We start from the raw sequence: 17,170 nt of genomic DNA on the forward strand, positions 1-17,170 counted from the left end.
AGTGTTGAGGTAACATACAGTATGCACACAGGACGTCAAAAACACTACTTTTGCAGGTGTTTGATGTTTTTTTCTTTTTATGCCTCTAAACACCCCTCTATGCTAGCCCATGTGTCCATGCCTACATAGGTGTTTCCAGGCGTTTGGAGGCAGAATAAGAAACGCACCACCAGCCTGTAAAGGAGAGGAGCGTTTGGGTGGAAAAAAACACCAAATGTGCATAAACACACATGAACGCCAATAGAATGGGCATATTCTGGCCAATAGAATTCATTAACACCGAAATCACATAAACGTTTATTAACACGCATGCAAAACATGGCTTTAGAAGCTTTCTTTTCAACATGTCATTCTGTGCAATGTGGCAGGAAGTCCTTCTCATTGTGCCTCCTTAGGTGCCATGCTAGGGGTGCACATGCGCAGTGTAGCAGGGAGTCCTTCTCATTGTGCCTGCTCAGATGCCATGCTAGGGGTGCACATGCGCAGTGTGACAGGGAGTCCTTCTCATTGTGCCTGCTCAGATGCCATCCTAGGGGCCCACATGCACAATGTGGCAGGGAGTCCTTCTCATTGTGCCTGCTTAGGTGCCATGCTAGGATTGCACATGCGCAGTGTGGCAGAGAGTCCTTCTCATTGTGCCTGCTCAGATGCCATGCTAGGGGCACACATGCGCAAACTGGCAGGGAGTCCTTCTCATGGTGCCTGCTTAAGTGCCATGCTAGGGGTGCACATGCGCAGTGTGGCAGGGAGTCCTTCTCATTGTGCCTGCTTAGGTGGCACAAGTGCATTGTGGCAGGGACCTTATTGTGCGTAGTGTGCGCATGCACAGTGGGACAAGTAGGCAAGGAGTCATAGGGCTTGTAGAAGGTCCTGGAAAGTAGTGTTGTGTGGCCTGGTCCTTCTCAAAGTGTAATTAAACCTTCATTAAAAAAAAATTTAAAAAATATGCCAGCACCCCTTATTCTCTCTCATCCCCCCTGTTCCCTTTTTAAATTTAGCCAGCAAAATTGGCTTTGTAAAGTTTGATGTCCTTAAGTTCCACTTCCAGGGTGGCTCCACTGCATTTGCAGGGTCTTCCTGGGGCCACCCTGATCTGTGCGATACCGGGCCAGGTCTTTGTTATTCTGTGAGTACTCGTCGTCTTGCAGATGACATGCATGTGCAGTGCGTCCTTTCCTCATTGTGCCCACTTGGGTGTCATGTGCATTGCAGCCAGGGTCCTTATTGTCCTTTAAGGTCATGGGACTAGTAGTCCTTGCTCTCCACCTGGAAAATTCAGGGAAGCGGCGCTGTGTGAACATCAAAGTATGTACTCAAAGAAAGAAGTGAAAATCACTCGCTCAAAGGATAAGTGAAAATAATTTAGGGTAGCTTCTACTCTTTATAAGATAAATACCTCTACAATACAGTAAATGAATACATTATAAGAGAGCTGTGCTTACCCTCTATACTCTCTAGTGAAACAGATATATAATAGAAAAACAATTATATAATGAAAAAAACAAAACAAAACATAGGAATCCACATATGAATATATCTTCAAGTATAAAGATAAGAAATTGCTTTTGTGCATGCAAACTTCCTCCACCCCAATCCACCCTGTTTGTTCACCCCAAAGGGTTTGACCCCCCTTGATATACACCAAGATGGGTCGCCAAGGCTTTAAACTGATGCTTTCATAAAAGGCACATTATATTACCAAAAGTATTGGAACGCCTGCCTTTACATGCACATGAACTTTAATGGCATCCCAGTCTTAGTCTGTAGGGTTCAATATTGAGTTGGCCCAATATTTTTATTAATAAATTTAATAAAAATGATCCTTTTACCTAAAATTTTATAAATGGTAAGGCACGCTCCCTTGTATATACCCCAGAAATTCTTTAAACAAATGGAAGCTACCCTCAGCTCCTTTGTATGGGACACAATAGACACAAACTAGCCTGGCACATTCTGTAAAAAAACCCTCGTCTATGGGAGGATGTTCCCTACCAGATATACAAGATTACTACCTGGCATCTCATCATCAAAGGGTATGGGAAATTTCTTTGAAGAAACAAAACAAGAGCCAGATCCACTCTTACACCCCATTATGGCTTAACAGCCGAATGACAGAATTATATACCATTCCAGACCCAGCGATCTGGGCCGCATATGGGGTACTGTACTTACATCACGTTATGACAACATCTGGGCCTAAAGCCTTTCAAGTACTTAAGGCAGAGTTTTCACTCCCGAATCACCTCCTTTTCAGATATCTACAGCTTAGGCACGCGCTAAGGACACAATTCACAAACCTTAAACCCACACTAGACACACCACCCATTCTAGATGTCATTTTGGGTACGGAATCTTCAAAACTTATATCTAATCTTTACTGTATACTTATGCCCCGTACACACGATCGGACATTCTGACAAAATCCATGGATTTTTTTCCGACAGATGTTGGCTCAAACTTGTGTTGCATACACACGGTCACACAAATCTTGTCGGAAATTCCGAACGTCAAGAACGCGGTGACGTACAACACGTACGACGAGCCGAGAAAAGTGATGAAGTTCAATAGCCAGTGCGGCTTTTCTGCTTGATTCCGAGCATGCGTGGAACTTTGTGCGTCGGAATTGTGTACACACGATCGGAATTTACGGATTTTGTTGTCGGAAAATTTGAGATCCAGATCTCAAATTTTGTGTGATGGAAATTCCGATGGAAAATGTCCGATGGAGCCTACACACGGTCGGAATTTCCGACAACCAGCTCCCATCAAACATATTTCTGGAAAATCCGACCGTGTGTACGGGGCATAAGACTGGTCAAGTTTCAATCTACACGCAGTCGATTATGCCCCATGTGTAATATAGCTGGGTCGTTCTATCACTTGATATGGAGCTGCCCCAACATACAACCCTATTGGATACAAGTAGCTCACTTCTTGCATGACAACATGGGTTCCCCCCCGTGGTCCTGGATCCAAAGTTATGTCTGTTGGATTTATTGCCTGATGCAGAAGTTGACAAATATCAAGCCACATTCGTGTACGAAACACTCTTTATAGCACGTAAAGCTGTGGCCAAATCATGGATGCAGACACTACCCCCTACAATTCAGCTATGGAAAAAAGATGTCAATGATCCCCTTGCATTTAAAAAACTGATATATGCAAATAGAGGTTGTGCATGGAAATACTCCAGAGTAGGGATGAGCCGAACACTCTCCTGTTCGGTTCGTCTATGGGACACTAACATGAATAATCAAAAGTGCTAATTTTAAAGTCTAATATGCAAGTTATTGTCATAAAAAGCATTTGGGGACCCGGGTCCTGCCCCAGGGGACATGAATCAATGCAAAAAAAAGTTTTATAAATGGTAGTTTTTTCGGGAACAGTGATTTTTTTTTTTAATGCTTAAGGTGAAACAATAAAAAATGAAATATTCCTTTAAATATTGTGCCTGGGGGGTGTCTATAGTATAGAAAATATACGTGCAGCGCTAACCAAGAAAAATGTGAAAAATTACATCAACTATAAAGAAAATAAATCAGTGATTTGAAAGTAACTGTAAATAATGTTACTCCACACATAACAAGCCTGTGAAGTGTATGAAACTGTCCAAAAGAAATACACTAAGTAGGAATGTCCAGAGGCAATATTTAAGCTCTGCAGACTAGAGCCAAAAGACCAAAGTCAATCAGTGTGCATAAAAGGGGTCTTCTCAGACAAGGGAGGACTTTGGACACAAGATGTTGACTGAAGACTGGATAACACGGCAATCAGAGGCAATACGTCATAAACATCTAGAGTTATATACTCTTACCAGATCCAGTGAGGCATATCTGCCATACGACAGTACGTCTATCCGAGCTTGTGGAGATGGCCTCCCATGAACTCTCCCCAAAGGTTCTCACTACAGTCACGATCTCCAATAGATGAAGTTAACCTTGGGTCACGGTCCCCAATAACCAGGACAGTCGCCGGTGGGGGTTCTCAGCTCACTCACACACTCTCCGATTCCAGGCAGGTTCAAGAGATTAAAAACAACCCATCATGGATGAAATCATGGAGGAAAAAGAAAGAAAGGGGCTCCACATGGTGTAGGTCAAAAAAATTAAGGGATTTATTGAATAAAAAACCTTACAAATAAAAAAGTGATCACTAGATAAAAGTTAGTGGCAATGTGGGAAGCTAAAACGCCCTACGCGTTTCGACTAAAAAGCCTTCAACTGGGGCATGCCTGCAAAGTGGCGCATTTTTCCAGTGTTTAGTCCGAGAGCAAAATTACATTTCTAGAGGAAAAAAAGTCATTTAAAACTGATCGCGGCTGTAATGAATTGTCGGGTCTCGGCAATATAGATAAAACTCATTGCAAAAAAGGGCATGGGGTCCTCCCCCAGTCCATTACCAGGCCCTTTGGGTCTGGTATAAATATTAAGGGGAACCCCGAACCAAACCAAACCTTCGGGTCTGATATGGAAGTTAAGGGGAACCCTGCGCCAAATTTTTTAAAAAATGGCGTAGGGGTCCCCCCCAAAATCCATACCAGACCCCCAGATCCCGGCCTCACCCCATGTGTGAAATGGTAACGGGGTACAAGTACCCCTACCATTTCACAAAAGAGTGTCAAAATGGTAAAAAAGACAAGACACAGCTTGGGACAAGCCCTTTCTTAAAAAATAAAAAAATAAAAATGTCCCACGATGTCCATTCATTTTCTTCTATCACGCTGACCGGTGGACCGAAAAAGAAAAAAAAATTAAAAAGCCGCGACCGTTCCTCCTCCTCCATGGGAGGCTCCCGCTGAGTGACGTGTCTTCTCTGTGACAGCTCTTATATATCTGAGGGCGGGGCCACCCGGTGACATAACCGGGTGACCCCGCCCCCTCTGACGCTACGGGGCTTCCCCATGGCTTCCCCTAGGGGGCTATCCCAAAGCACCCTCCCCATGTTGAGCGCATGTGGCCTGGTACAGTTGGGGGGGGGCGCTCTCTCGTCCCGCCCTCTTTTCCTGCAGCCTGCCAGGTTGCGTGCTCGGATAAGAGTCTTGCACGGATTTTGGGGGGGACCCCTACGCCATTTTTTTCTTAAATTTGGCGCAGGGTTCCACTTAATATTCATACCAGACCCAAAGGGCCTGGTAATGGACTGGGAGGGGGGGTCCCATGCTCTTTTTTTCAATGAGTTTTATCTATATTGCCAAGACCCGACAATTCATTACAGCCGCGATCAGTTTTAGATGACAATTTTTCCTTTAGAAATGTCATTTTGCTGTGGTATGTGTGATATGTAAAGGAATATTTCATTTTTATTGTTTCACTTTAAGCATTATTAAAATCACTGCTCCTGAAAAAACGGCCATTTTAAAAAAAAATTGTATGCATTGTTACATGTCCCCTGGGGCAGGACCCGGGTCCCCAAACAGTTTTTATGACAATAACTTGCATATAAGCCTTTAAAATTATCACTTTTGATTTTTCACATTAGTGTCCCATAGGATTTAACAGTGTTCCGGCAACTTTCGAACTTGCCACGAACACCACATATTGTTCTCTGTTCGGCGAACAGGCGAACACCCGATGTTTGAGTCGAACTTACGCTCGACTCGAACATCGGGCTTATCCCTACTCCAGAGTATGAGATAGGTGGCTGGAGGATGGTGAGACGTGTACCTGATCGGATAACACCCTCCCGTGAGGGGATACAAACACAAATACCAAAACTGTAAAGATGTTATTATTATCACAAATTTAGTTTGGACCAGATGAACGATGATGTACCTTTGTTTAACCTGTTTGCATCTCAATAAAGTTGCATTTTCCAATTAAAAAAAAAAAAGAACTACAGGCAAGACTTTTTTCATTTTGATTAGAGAAAGGCGGGGTTATAACCCTTGAAAGGTTTATGTTTGAAATCTGTGTCCCATTTGGGAGATGTCCCTTCACTTCCTGTCTCATAGCCAAAACAGGAAGTGAGGGGAGATCCCTGCGCATTAAGGGAATCTCTTGGGGACCCCTATGTCACCAGAACTAGTGTCCCTATTGGAGGATTTCCCCTCTATTATTTTTTTGGGGGACAACCCAAAATCAGGGATTTTCTTTTATTTTCACTTTTAATGATAATGGTAAATAGGACAAATAAAGAGGGGGGGATTTCTCTAACGGGGGCACAGACAGCAATAAAACTGTGTTTTAATCCAGCTCCCCTAAACCTAAAAAAAAAAGGTTTGCATTTTAGTTATATTTTAATTTAAAAAGAAATATCCTAAAGTTTGCAGTAAAAAAAAAATCTGTAAAAGGAAACCAGGGCATTTAATTTTAATTAAACTTTTGTGTTTGTGGGGTTTTTTTGTACGTGCTTTTGATTAGTTGTGTTGTGTATTGTTGCTTTGAATCTTTTTTTTTTTTTTCACTCTTTCACTATCTGTTAAAAAAAAAAAAAGCTATTCAATCATTAATAATAAATAATTAATATATTATACATATTTTTAATTATGTTTTAATTTTTTTTAATTACTTTACATATATATATATATATATATATATATATATATATATATATATATACATATATATGTATATATATATATATATATATATATATATATATGTAGTACTACGATTATTACTAATTAATATTGCATAATTTATGAAAAATATCAATGGTTTATAAAAATGTATTAAGATTTTAGTGGTATTAGGGCCAGGTCACACCATAGAAACACAGTCCGGATGCGTTCCAGATGCTTTTCTTCATGTGCTGATCCAATAACCCGGTTTGGTTTGGCGATTTGCACGGCAGATGTTTGTAGTGCGGCCTATTAGCATTAACTTGTAAAAACACAACCTGCCCCCCCCCCCCACTCTGATTTACATATGTTGTGATAATGACCCCATCTGCCGCACCACAGGTTGCTCTGGCAAAAGGGTTCCACTATCTCTACACCTAACCATGCTGGAGTTAATGAGCCACAGCTCCATTATGGAGGAATGACAGATAAGGAATCGCAGGCAGTACACTGAGCCTTCCTTGGCATTGAGGATCGTAAAGTCTCAAACCTCAGAACATTACATTTTATGAGTTAACATTGATTAACCCTATATAAAAGAAAAAGAGAGGGGCAAGTGGGACTTTAAATGAAGCATGTCAATTGAAAGTATAATAATAATGAATACATGTGAGTAGGTAAAATGATTGGATTTAATTTATAGTCAAGTCCATGATTTTGATGCATACAGTACCAATAAAGTAGTATAGATACAGACATAGTCGCATGAATTGATATATAAGCATATTTAGCAGTAACAATCATTGAAGACTCAGTAGTGTAAAACAAATCAATGGACATACATATATGCAATTCATAACAGAAATATATAAATTAAAATCGCCAATCAAAATCACAAAATCGCATGAAATGAGAAAACTCGATAAAAAATTGATAAATGTCAGGGATATGATTTAGGCTTGATAGGGCATCCTTAGTTTGCGAACCCGACGCGTTTCTTGGCTTCTTGCCAGTCATCAGGGGTGGGATGCATAATTTAACTGAGAAAAACAAAGGAATATCATAAATATTGATACATGTGGAACCTCCAGCTAATAGAGAAAATCGTATCAGAAATGTCCATTGTCTACTTTGAATAGAGAAGCTACTTACAAAATAGCCCAAAAGTCAAGGAGAGTCGCCAGCAATGGGATCTGTTAGGGTGTGAGATATAACCGTCTCAACCGGGGTTGAGGCAGGGCACCGACCATCCTCCCAAAGTGATTGGAGGGTGGGCCAGGAGAAACCACAGCCAACTGATTCCTGAGCCCTCAATGTACTGGTCAATGAGTTGTAAATGGAAAAATCTGCAGAAAATTGAAGAAAATGGAATGTGTCAAAAAAAGTAAATCTAGAGTAGAACGTGTTGGATAAATAGAATGACTGAAAAAAATATGTACATATTTTTTTCAGTCATTCTATTTATCCAACACGTTCTACTCTAGATTTACTTTTTTTGACACATTCCATTTTCTTCAATTTTCTGCAGATTTTTCCATTTACAACTCATTGACCAGGTCATTGAGGGCTCAGGAATCAGTTGGCTGTGGTTTCTCCTGGCCCACCCTCCAATCACTTTGGGAGGATGGTCGGTGCCCTGCCTCAACCCCGGTTGAGACGGTTATATCTCACACCCTAACAGATCCCATTGCTGGCGACTCTCCTTGACTTTTGGGCTATTTTGTAAGTAGCTTCTCTATTCAAAGTAGACAATGGACATTTCTGATACGATTTTCTCTATTAGCTGGAGGTTCCACATGTATCAATATTTATGATATTCCTTTGTTTTTCTCAGTTAAATTATGCATCCCACCCCTGATGACTGGCAAGAAGCCAAGAAACGCGTCGGGTTCGCAAACTAAGGATGCCCTATCAAGCCTAAATCATATCCCTGACATTTATCAATTTTTTATCGAGTTTTCTCATTTCATGCGATTTTGTTTGGCGATTTTAATTTATGTATTTCTGTTATGAATTGCATATATGTATGTCCATTGATTTGTTTTACACTACTGAGTCTTCAATGATTGTTACTGCTAAATATGCTTATATATCAATTCATGCGACTATGTCTGTATCTATACTACTTTATTGGTACTGTATGCATCAAAATCATGGACTTGACTATAAATTAAATCCAATCATTTTACCTACTCACATGTATTCATTATTATTATACTTTCAATTGACATGCTTCATTTAAAGTCCCACTTGCCCCTCTCTTTTTCTTTTATATATGAACCCGGGATGGAAGCATGCCATTGATATTTAGTTATGCGACTGGTCACTTTCTTTTGTCTATATTGATTAACCCTGAGTTACTGTTTAAGCAATGTGACCTCACCGTATAGCTTTCATGGATGGACTAAATCCACTCTTGGCTTTTATTGACTAGAAACTTCAGGTGTTTAGAAGATAGACTAAAAAAAAAAATAAATAAAAATAAGGGACGCTATCTCATTTTTGCACGCAGTTTGCTGCAGTTCTCAGTTTTTGCTCATTGAGCTACTTAGGCAAAATTTGTTGGGAAAAAAATGTTTTACTTTTTTGTTTTCTTTTTTTAAAGGTGTGTTTTTTAGGGTGGTATATTTAGGGTACGTTAGTTTATTAAATTTGCAATAAAAATTTTTTGTTTGTTTTTTTTTTTTTTTGTTAGTGCTTTTGATTAGTTGTGTACTGTTGCTTTGAATATTTTTTTTTTTTTTACTCTTTCACTATCTCTTCAAAAAAATATTTAATAAGCTACTCAATCATTAACATTTTATACATATTTTTAATTATGTTTTAATTTTTTTAATTAAGTTTTTTTTTTTTATAAAGTAGTACGATTAATACTAATTAATATTACATAATTTATGAAAAATATCAATGGTTTTATAAAGTATTAAGATTATAGCGGTATTAGGGCCAGTTCACACCATAGAAACACAGTCCGGATGCGTTCCAGATGCTTTTCTTCATGCGCATTTTTGACGCGTTCCAGATGTGTTTTTGGTGAATTTTTGATGCAGTTCAGTGCATTTTTCCCCTCTTTTTTTCTTAACGTTCAATAAGGACAATGTGTGTTCCAGTGCAGTTTTGGTGTGTTTTACCGAGTTCCAGTACAGTCCAGTGCAGAAAAAATTCAGCATTTAATTTGTAATTAAATTATTTTCAATTAAAATTTTGTGTTTTTTTTTTTTTTTTTTTGTACGTGCTTTAGATTAGTTCTGTATTGTTGCTTTGAATTTTTTTTTCACTCTTTCACTATCTGTTAAAAAAAATATTTAATAAGCTATTCAATCATTAATATATTATACATATTTTTAATTACGTTTTAATTTTTTTAATTACGTTTTTTTTTTTTTAATTATGTTTTTTTTTAATATAAAGTACTAGGATTAATACTAATCAATATGACATAATTTATGAAAAATATCAATAGTTTATAAAGTATTAAGATTATAGTCTTTTTAGGGCCAGTTCACACCATAGAAACACAGGCTGGATGCGTTCTAGATGCTTTTCTTCATGTGCGTTTTTGGTGCATTTTTCCCCCTCTTTTTTCTTAACTTTTAGTAAGGACAATGTGTGTTCCAGTGCATTTTTGGTGTGTTACGGTGCGTTTTTGATGTGTTTTACCACGTTCCAGTACAGTTCAGTGCAGAAAAAAAATGCAGCATGTTCTAATTTTTTTTCTGGAACACACTGGGACTGACTACACTGGTGTGGACTATGCCATTGAAAACCATACGACCTACTGTCCATGCATTTTTAATGCAGAAAAAAAAGGACTGGACTGCATGTGGTGTGAACTGGCCCTTAAACCCAAAAGCAAACATGTATTATATTGCAGCTTACCAATTTATAGAAGTGATGGTTGCACTCGTTTTTTTCTTAGGATATCTTTCTTTTATTTTTGCCTGGTGATCCTGCCAGTTAAGCCTCGTACACACGATTGGAGTGTTAGCCACAAAAACCTCGGCCTTTTGTCTGAAGGGCGTTGGGTAGGAACTTGTCTTGCATACAAACGGCAAGGAATTGTCGGCCAACAAACACGAACGTAGTGATGTACTACATGTTTTTTCATCTCTTTAGCCTTTGGGCTCCTTCTGCTAATTTCGTGTTAGTAGAAGTTTGGTGAGTGTTGATTCGTGCTTTTCATTTCGCACTTTTAATTTCACGCTTTTCAGTTCGTTTCTGAATGGCCATTCATCAACCAGCAATGTTGATGCGGAATTGGGGGAGATAACGTGTATTATTGGCCTTGGAGTTATTGCTTTGATCCAAGACCAGTCCAGGAACAGGAGGAGGAGAAGGAGGAGGAGAAGGATTTCTTGGAACAAAAATTGGTTGCTTTATTAATCGTGACCAATTATGTCATATGCCTTTGCTGCGGGAGCTCCAGGAGAATAATCCGGATGATTTTCAGAATTATCCCTGGATGACGGACCCCTGCTTTCACCAACTCTTGGCATTGTTGACCCCCTATATTAAGAAGCAGGACACGTGCATGAGGCTTTTATTTTATTTTTTGGTTGAATAATGGTTTGATTTCTTTTTCAAATGCACGATAAAAAAATTGTGGAGAATAATACTTGGCTATGTGTTTTACTTCAAATGACAGTTTGGGAGTAGGACTTTAGATTTGGAACATGTTTCGAATTTGTCCGACGGACTCGAGTCCGGTCAAAAAATCAGCTCGTCTGTATGCTAGTCCGAAGCACGAAAACCCACGCTAGGGCAGCTATTGGCTACTGGCTATCAACTTCCTTATTTTAGTCCGGTCGTTACGTCATCACGTACGAATCCGTCGGACTTTGGTGTGATCGTGTGTAGGCAAGTCCGATCATTCAAAAGTCTGTTGAAAGTTCGTCAAAAGTCTGTCGAAAGTCCATCAGAAAGTCCATTGGACCAGTCCAGTCGAAAAGTCCGCCCGTGTGTATGCGGCGTAACTCCCATGCATTTTTACACATGATCAAATCATGTGGTTGGGCCTTTCTCTCTGTTCCAGTGCAGACTTTTTAAAGTGACTTCTAATAAAGAGGACAAAAGTGCTGGAGAGAGCCTATTCTATAGTAAAAAGCTAAAACTAGCCCAAGGAGGAACAAGCCGGCATAGGAATAAGCGCAACACACAACTATTCGACCTGGGATTGATTTTGTCTCCTTTTTGACATGGAAATAAGTAGAAATTTACCAGGAAAATGCCTAAAGCTGGGTAATGGGAAAAACAAATGCTAAACTTTAAAGAAATGAACAAATTCAGTTTATTTGGCTTTGGTAGGCTTGTGGCTCTTGGTCTTCTTGGGCAGCAGCACAGCCTGGATGTTGAGCAGGACTCCTCCCTGGGCAACGATAATGCCACCAAGCAACGTTTTGACGTTGTGGACAGCCAGCTGAAGGCGTCATGGGATGATGTGGGTCTTCTGGTTGTTATGGGTGGCATTGCTGGCCAGCTTGAGGATCTAAGCCATAAGATACCAAAGGATGGTGGCCAGATGGACGGGAGCTCCAGCCCTGACACACTCAAGATAGTTGCACTTCCCAACCAGATGGTAAACACAACCGATTGGGTACTGCAGACCAGCCCGGGATGATTGGGTCTTGGCCTTATGCCAAACCTTCCCTCTTTGTTTACCATGCCCAGACATAATTAGATTTCTAGATCTACCCTTAGACAGACTGCTTAACCTTAAAGGTATAGTTTACTAAAAATATTTTTTTCAGTGTTTGGCAGATCTTGAAGAGTTAAACTAACTGACAGTCTCTTCTATATCTATCTATTGGTGGGATCTTCACTATTCCTGGGTCTGCACACCTGCTGTGCCAATTATGGATCTCTGCTTGCTAAATCATGTATTTATTAATTTATTTGTTTGTTTGCTTATTTGTTTATTTATTGGAGGAATGTAACAGGAAGATTTGGAACACAGAAAGATGGGCAGGAAGACCCAAACCCCCTCATGGGAGGAATAATGGCAGAAAGATCTCACTGTTTGAGTATTCAAGACCTATATGAAACCAACGGCTCCAACTATAAGTATAAAGGGATAGATCAACCTATAACTAAACTGTTCCATTCACACTGTTAAAAAAAAATGAAAAAAACGTTCCACTTACATGTTTTGGGTGAATGAACCCTTTAATACAGCTTATCTAAACACCAGTCTATTAGGCGTGATTACAGAACGCAAACCTTTTTTTTCCCCTTCTGCTTGGGTTCTAATATCAGGACATGTGTCGGTATATTAGCTGGATTATTTTAGCAAACAATGAGTCACATATCAAACAAATCAGAGTAAAAAGTGTTGTGTTATTGACAATACCAGAATAGCTAGCTTTGTAATTTATACAATCACATACACAACATAGTTTGATTGTTAAGTGGAATTAAAGGGGTTGTAAACCCTTGTGTTTTTTCACCTTAATGCATCCTGTGCATTAAGGTGAAAAAACACCTGGCAGTGACGCGCTCTCCTCCACCCGGGGTTCTCAGCTCTTGATTGGATAGATTGATAGCAGCGCAGCCATTGGCTCCTGCTGCTGTCATTCAAATCCAATGACGCGGGCCCCGGGGGGCGAGCCGAGTCTGGCATTCGTGTCTATGGACGCAAATGCTGGACTCGGGAGCGCACCCACAAAGTAACCCCCCCGGAAGAGCGCTTCTCCAAGGGGGTTATATGATGCGGGGAGGAGCCGCGAGAGCCGCTGAGGGACCCCAGAAGAGGATGTTCGGGGCCATTCCGTGCAAAACGAGCTGCACAGTGGAGGTAAGTATGACATGTTTGTTATTTTAAACAAAAAAAAAAAAAAAAAAAGCCTTGACAATCACTTTAAAGCTGGGTTAAATCAAAGTAAATATCAGTTTGCAACATTTATTTATTTTGTAACTCAATACAGTAGCACAGTGTTATATAACTAAAAAGGAGGGATACAGGGGAAGACCAATGTGTGTGTGTGCTGGGGGAGGAATACAGGGGAAGAGCAATGTGTGTGCTGGAGGAGAGATACATGGGAGAGACCAATGTGTGTGCTGGAGGAGAGATACAGGGGAGGACCAATCTGTGTGCTGGAGAACGTCCCATAATACACTATGAGATCGCAGTGCATTGATATCTGATGATTAGCCAAAGCATGCACCTGACCTGCATGCTTTGGCCAATCACAGCATGCTCTGCTGTGAGAGCCATGATTGGCCAAAGGCAGGGTGCCAATCATGGCTCAGGGGGCTAAGTCCACACCCCACACTATATAAGGCTGCTTACACGGCGGCCTTATATAGTGTTATAATTGAGAGAATATTTAAAAATTAACAGTGTAGTCAGTGTAGTGTAGACTATATATACAGTTCAGGCAGTGCAGACTAGTATATATATAAAGAAACAAAGAATTTTGCCCGTGGGACTTTAAATGAACTTCATTTAAAGTCCCACGGGCAAAATTCTTTGTTTCTTTATGCAATATAGGGATGGAGGTGTCTCATGTTAGGGATCAGCTCTCAGACTTTCTCTTTTTTCTACTAGTATATATATATATATATATATATATATATATATATATATATATATATACTCTGAATTCAGTGTAGATTATATATATAGTGCAGGCAGTCTAGTATATGTGTGTATATATATATATATATATATATATATATATATATATATATACCGTATTTAATGGCGTATAACATGCACTTTTTTCCCCTTAAAATCAGGGGAAAATCGCGGGTGCGTGTTATACGCCGATCCCCTGCGATCCGGAGCTGCCAGATTTTCAAAATCGCCGACCGCGATTTGAAAATGGCGCCGCCGGCGCCGAAATACACAGAGCCGGTCCTCGGCTCTTCTCGGCCACTTTCGTCTTCACTCGAGCGCCGCCCGAACCTAGCCGAGTGTACTCGGCTAGGTTCGGATAGCTCCGCTCGGGACTACGAGTGGAGCTGAAAGTAAACGAGAGCCGCCGAGAAGAGCCGAGGACCAGCTATGTGTATTTCGGCGCCGGCGGCGCCATTTTCAAATCGCGGTCGGCAATTTTGAAAGACAGGATGGCAGGGGTCCGGGATCACGGGATGCGAGGCTGCACTGGGGAAGGCTGCACTGACCAGGCTGCACTGGGGAAGGCTGCACTGACAAAGGCTGCACTGGGGAAGGCTGCACTGACAAGGCTGCACTGGGGAAGGCTGCACTGACCAGGCTGCACTGGGGAAGGCTGCACTGACCAGGCTGCACTGACGAAGGCTGCACTGGGGAAGGCTGCACTGGGGAAGGCTGCACTGGGGAAGGCTGCACTGACAAGGCTGCACTGGGGAAGGCTGCACTGACAAGGCTGCACTGGGGAAGGCTGCACTGACCAGGCTGCACTGGGGAAGGCTGCACTGGGGAAGGCTGCACTGACAAGGCTGCACTGACATGGCTGCACTGGGGAAGGCTGCACTGACAAGGCTGCACTGACATGGCTGCACTGACATGGCTGCACTGACATGGCTGCACTGGGGCAAGGCTGCACTGAGAAGGCTGCAATGATGGGCATTTAAATGTAAGTTTTTTTTCCTTCAACTTCCCTCCTAAAAGTTTTTTTTTCCTTAAAATTCCCTCCTAAATTGGGGTGCGTGTTATACGCCGGTGCGTGTTATACGCCGATAAATACGGTATATATATATATATATATATATATATATATATATATATATACAGTGCAGTCAGTGTAGAATAGATGTACAGTGCAGCAGGGCAGGACTTAGGGTGGTGGGGGCCCCTGGGCTTGAGTCACTTTCGGCCCCTACCCTTCTATACATATGCACAGCTCTATAAAACAGAAATAGAAAAGGACAAGGTTCCCCAGACTCAGTGCAGTGTTAACGAGCTTCTGTTTAATTGGACAAGACAAAACAGCCAAATGGCTACTCACAAAAGTAGATAATATATAAGCGTATAAGTGGGGGATACTGTACTGGTATTCGTCCTGGGTCCACGATTAATAAAAGCAATAAAAATGGCTAAAATGATAATTACTGTATTTATCGGTGTATAACACGCACCCCAAGTTTAGGAGGGAATTTTAAGGAAAAAACTTTTAGGAGGGAAGTTTAAGGAAAAAAAACTTACATTTAAATGCCCATCAATGCAGCCTTATCAGTGTCCATCTGCAGCCTTGTCAGTGTCATTGCAGCCTTGCCCCTGTGTCATTTGCAGACTTGTCATTGCAGTCTTTCAGTTTAAAAATGGCACAGCCGAGATACCGAGCCAGCTTACGGCCGCTCTCAGGGGCTTTCAGCGGCTTTCGGCAGCTCTCAGCCGCTCTCGACGGCTTTCGGAACAGGCGAGGCCCCCTATTGGCCGGGGCCCATGGGCTTGAGCCCCGACAAGCCCAGTCTAGTATATGTGTAGATATATATATATATATATATATGATGTGATTTCAGCACTGCGTAGGAGGAACAGTATAGAGTGCTGTAATGGTAAAGGAACTCAGCAGCCAGGCATAGCATGCAGGGTGGAGGGGGTGGTTGGGGGGCTTTGGGGGGGCAACTTAGATCTGGGAGGGCAAAGCCATGTGACACAAAATCTGGAGCCTGCAGCCCTTCAGCCCCCCCCCCCCCCCCCCCGAGGAGGTTATAAGGGATTTGTTTTAGCAATTTCTGAAGATTTCTCTGTCAGTGTTGGCAGGTGTTGGGGGAAGGTCACCTCCCGGAGGTGTGTGTCTCTTCCCTAGTTGTCAGGGAAGTGGGGTAAGTGAACATCCCTGGGTGGGGGAGTACAGAGCATCCCAGCTGGTGACTAGGAGACACTGAGCAGTGTCATACCTCACCAGTGACGTTGGTCCCATCGTGGCTACAGGACGGCACTCTCCTCCTCTTGCCTCGCTGGGCTCGGTTACCATTCTATGTTGCCAGCACACAGCACAGACAATTCCCCATCCATCTCACCTCGTGCTCCTCTCCATTCAGGAAATGGCTCACAGCTTCTCCCCAGCCAATGAGAACAGAGGGGTGTGGACTGTGGAAGGCAAAGTAGAAGCTCAGTACTGGAGCGTGGCTGTGGGGCCCTAGGGCAGATCGGAGCTGGATATTGTGGAGGATATGATAATATGAGAGGGAGGCTGCAGGGGCCCCCTGGAGCTAGGGGCGGGGTTGCGATTGTGACCCCTGCAACCCCTTATGCTACACCCATGTATATATATAACTATATATATATATATACAGTGCAGTCAGCGTACAGTATATAATAGACATGTGCACACTGAAATATTTTGTTTCGGAAATTTCGTTTTCGTCCGAAAAATTCATTTATTTAGTTACTACCGAAATTCTTTTTTATTTATTTCGTTTTTCGTTAAAAATTGCATTCGTCCGAAAATCCAAATTAATTAAGATCGAATCTGTCATTGAAGACTTATGGTGGGTGATGGGGGTTATGGGGATGAGGCCCTTTTCCCCATCAACATGGGGACAAGGTGCTTTGGGGTGACCCCAAAGCACCCTCCCCATGTTGAGGGCATGTGGCCTGGTATGGTTCGGGGGGGGGGTGCTCGAGAATTTCCTGGTAGAGGGCTGCGCTGACTTTGGACTTGATAAAACACAGTGGACATTCACAAGCAGATGACATGGCTCCCTAAATCACCACGAACTGTGGAAATTCTTGAATTTCATTTG

At 41.7% G+C, this 17,170-nt stretch overlaps 1 pseudogene; it reads right to left on the reverse strand.

Moving 5' to 3' along the window:
• Positions 1-11,786: 11,786 nt before the first annotated feature.
• On the reverse strand, positions 11,787-12,170 carry LOC141146173 (histone H2A type 2-B-like; annotated as a pseudogene).
• Positions 12,171-17,170: the final 5,000 nt, after the last annotated feature.

Source organism: Aquarana catesbeiana, linkage group LG05 (assembly GCF_042186555.1).
Source record: "Aquarana catesbeiana isolate 2022-GZ linkage group LG05, ASM4218655v1, whole genome shotgun sequence".
Lineage (NCBI taxonomy): Eukaryota > Metazoa > Chordata > Amphibia > Anura > Ranidae > Aquarana > Aquarana catesbeiana.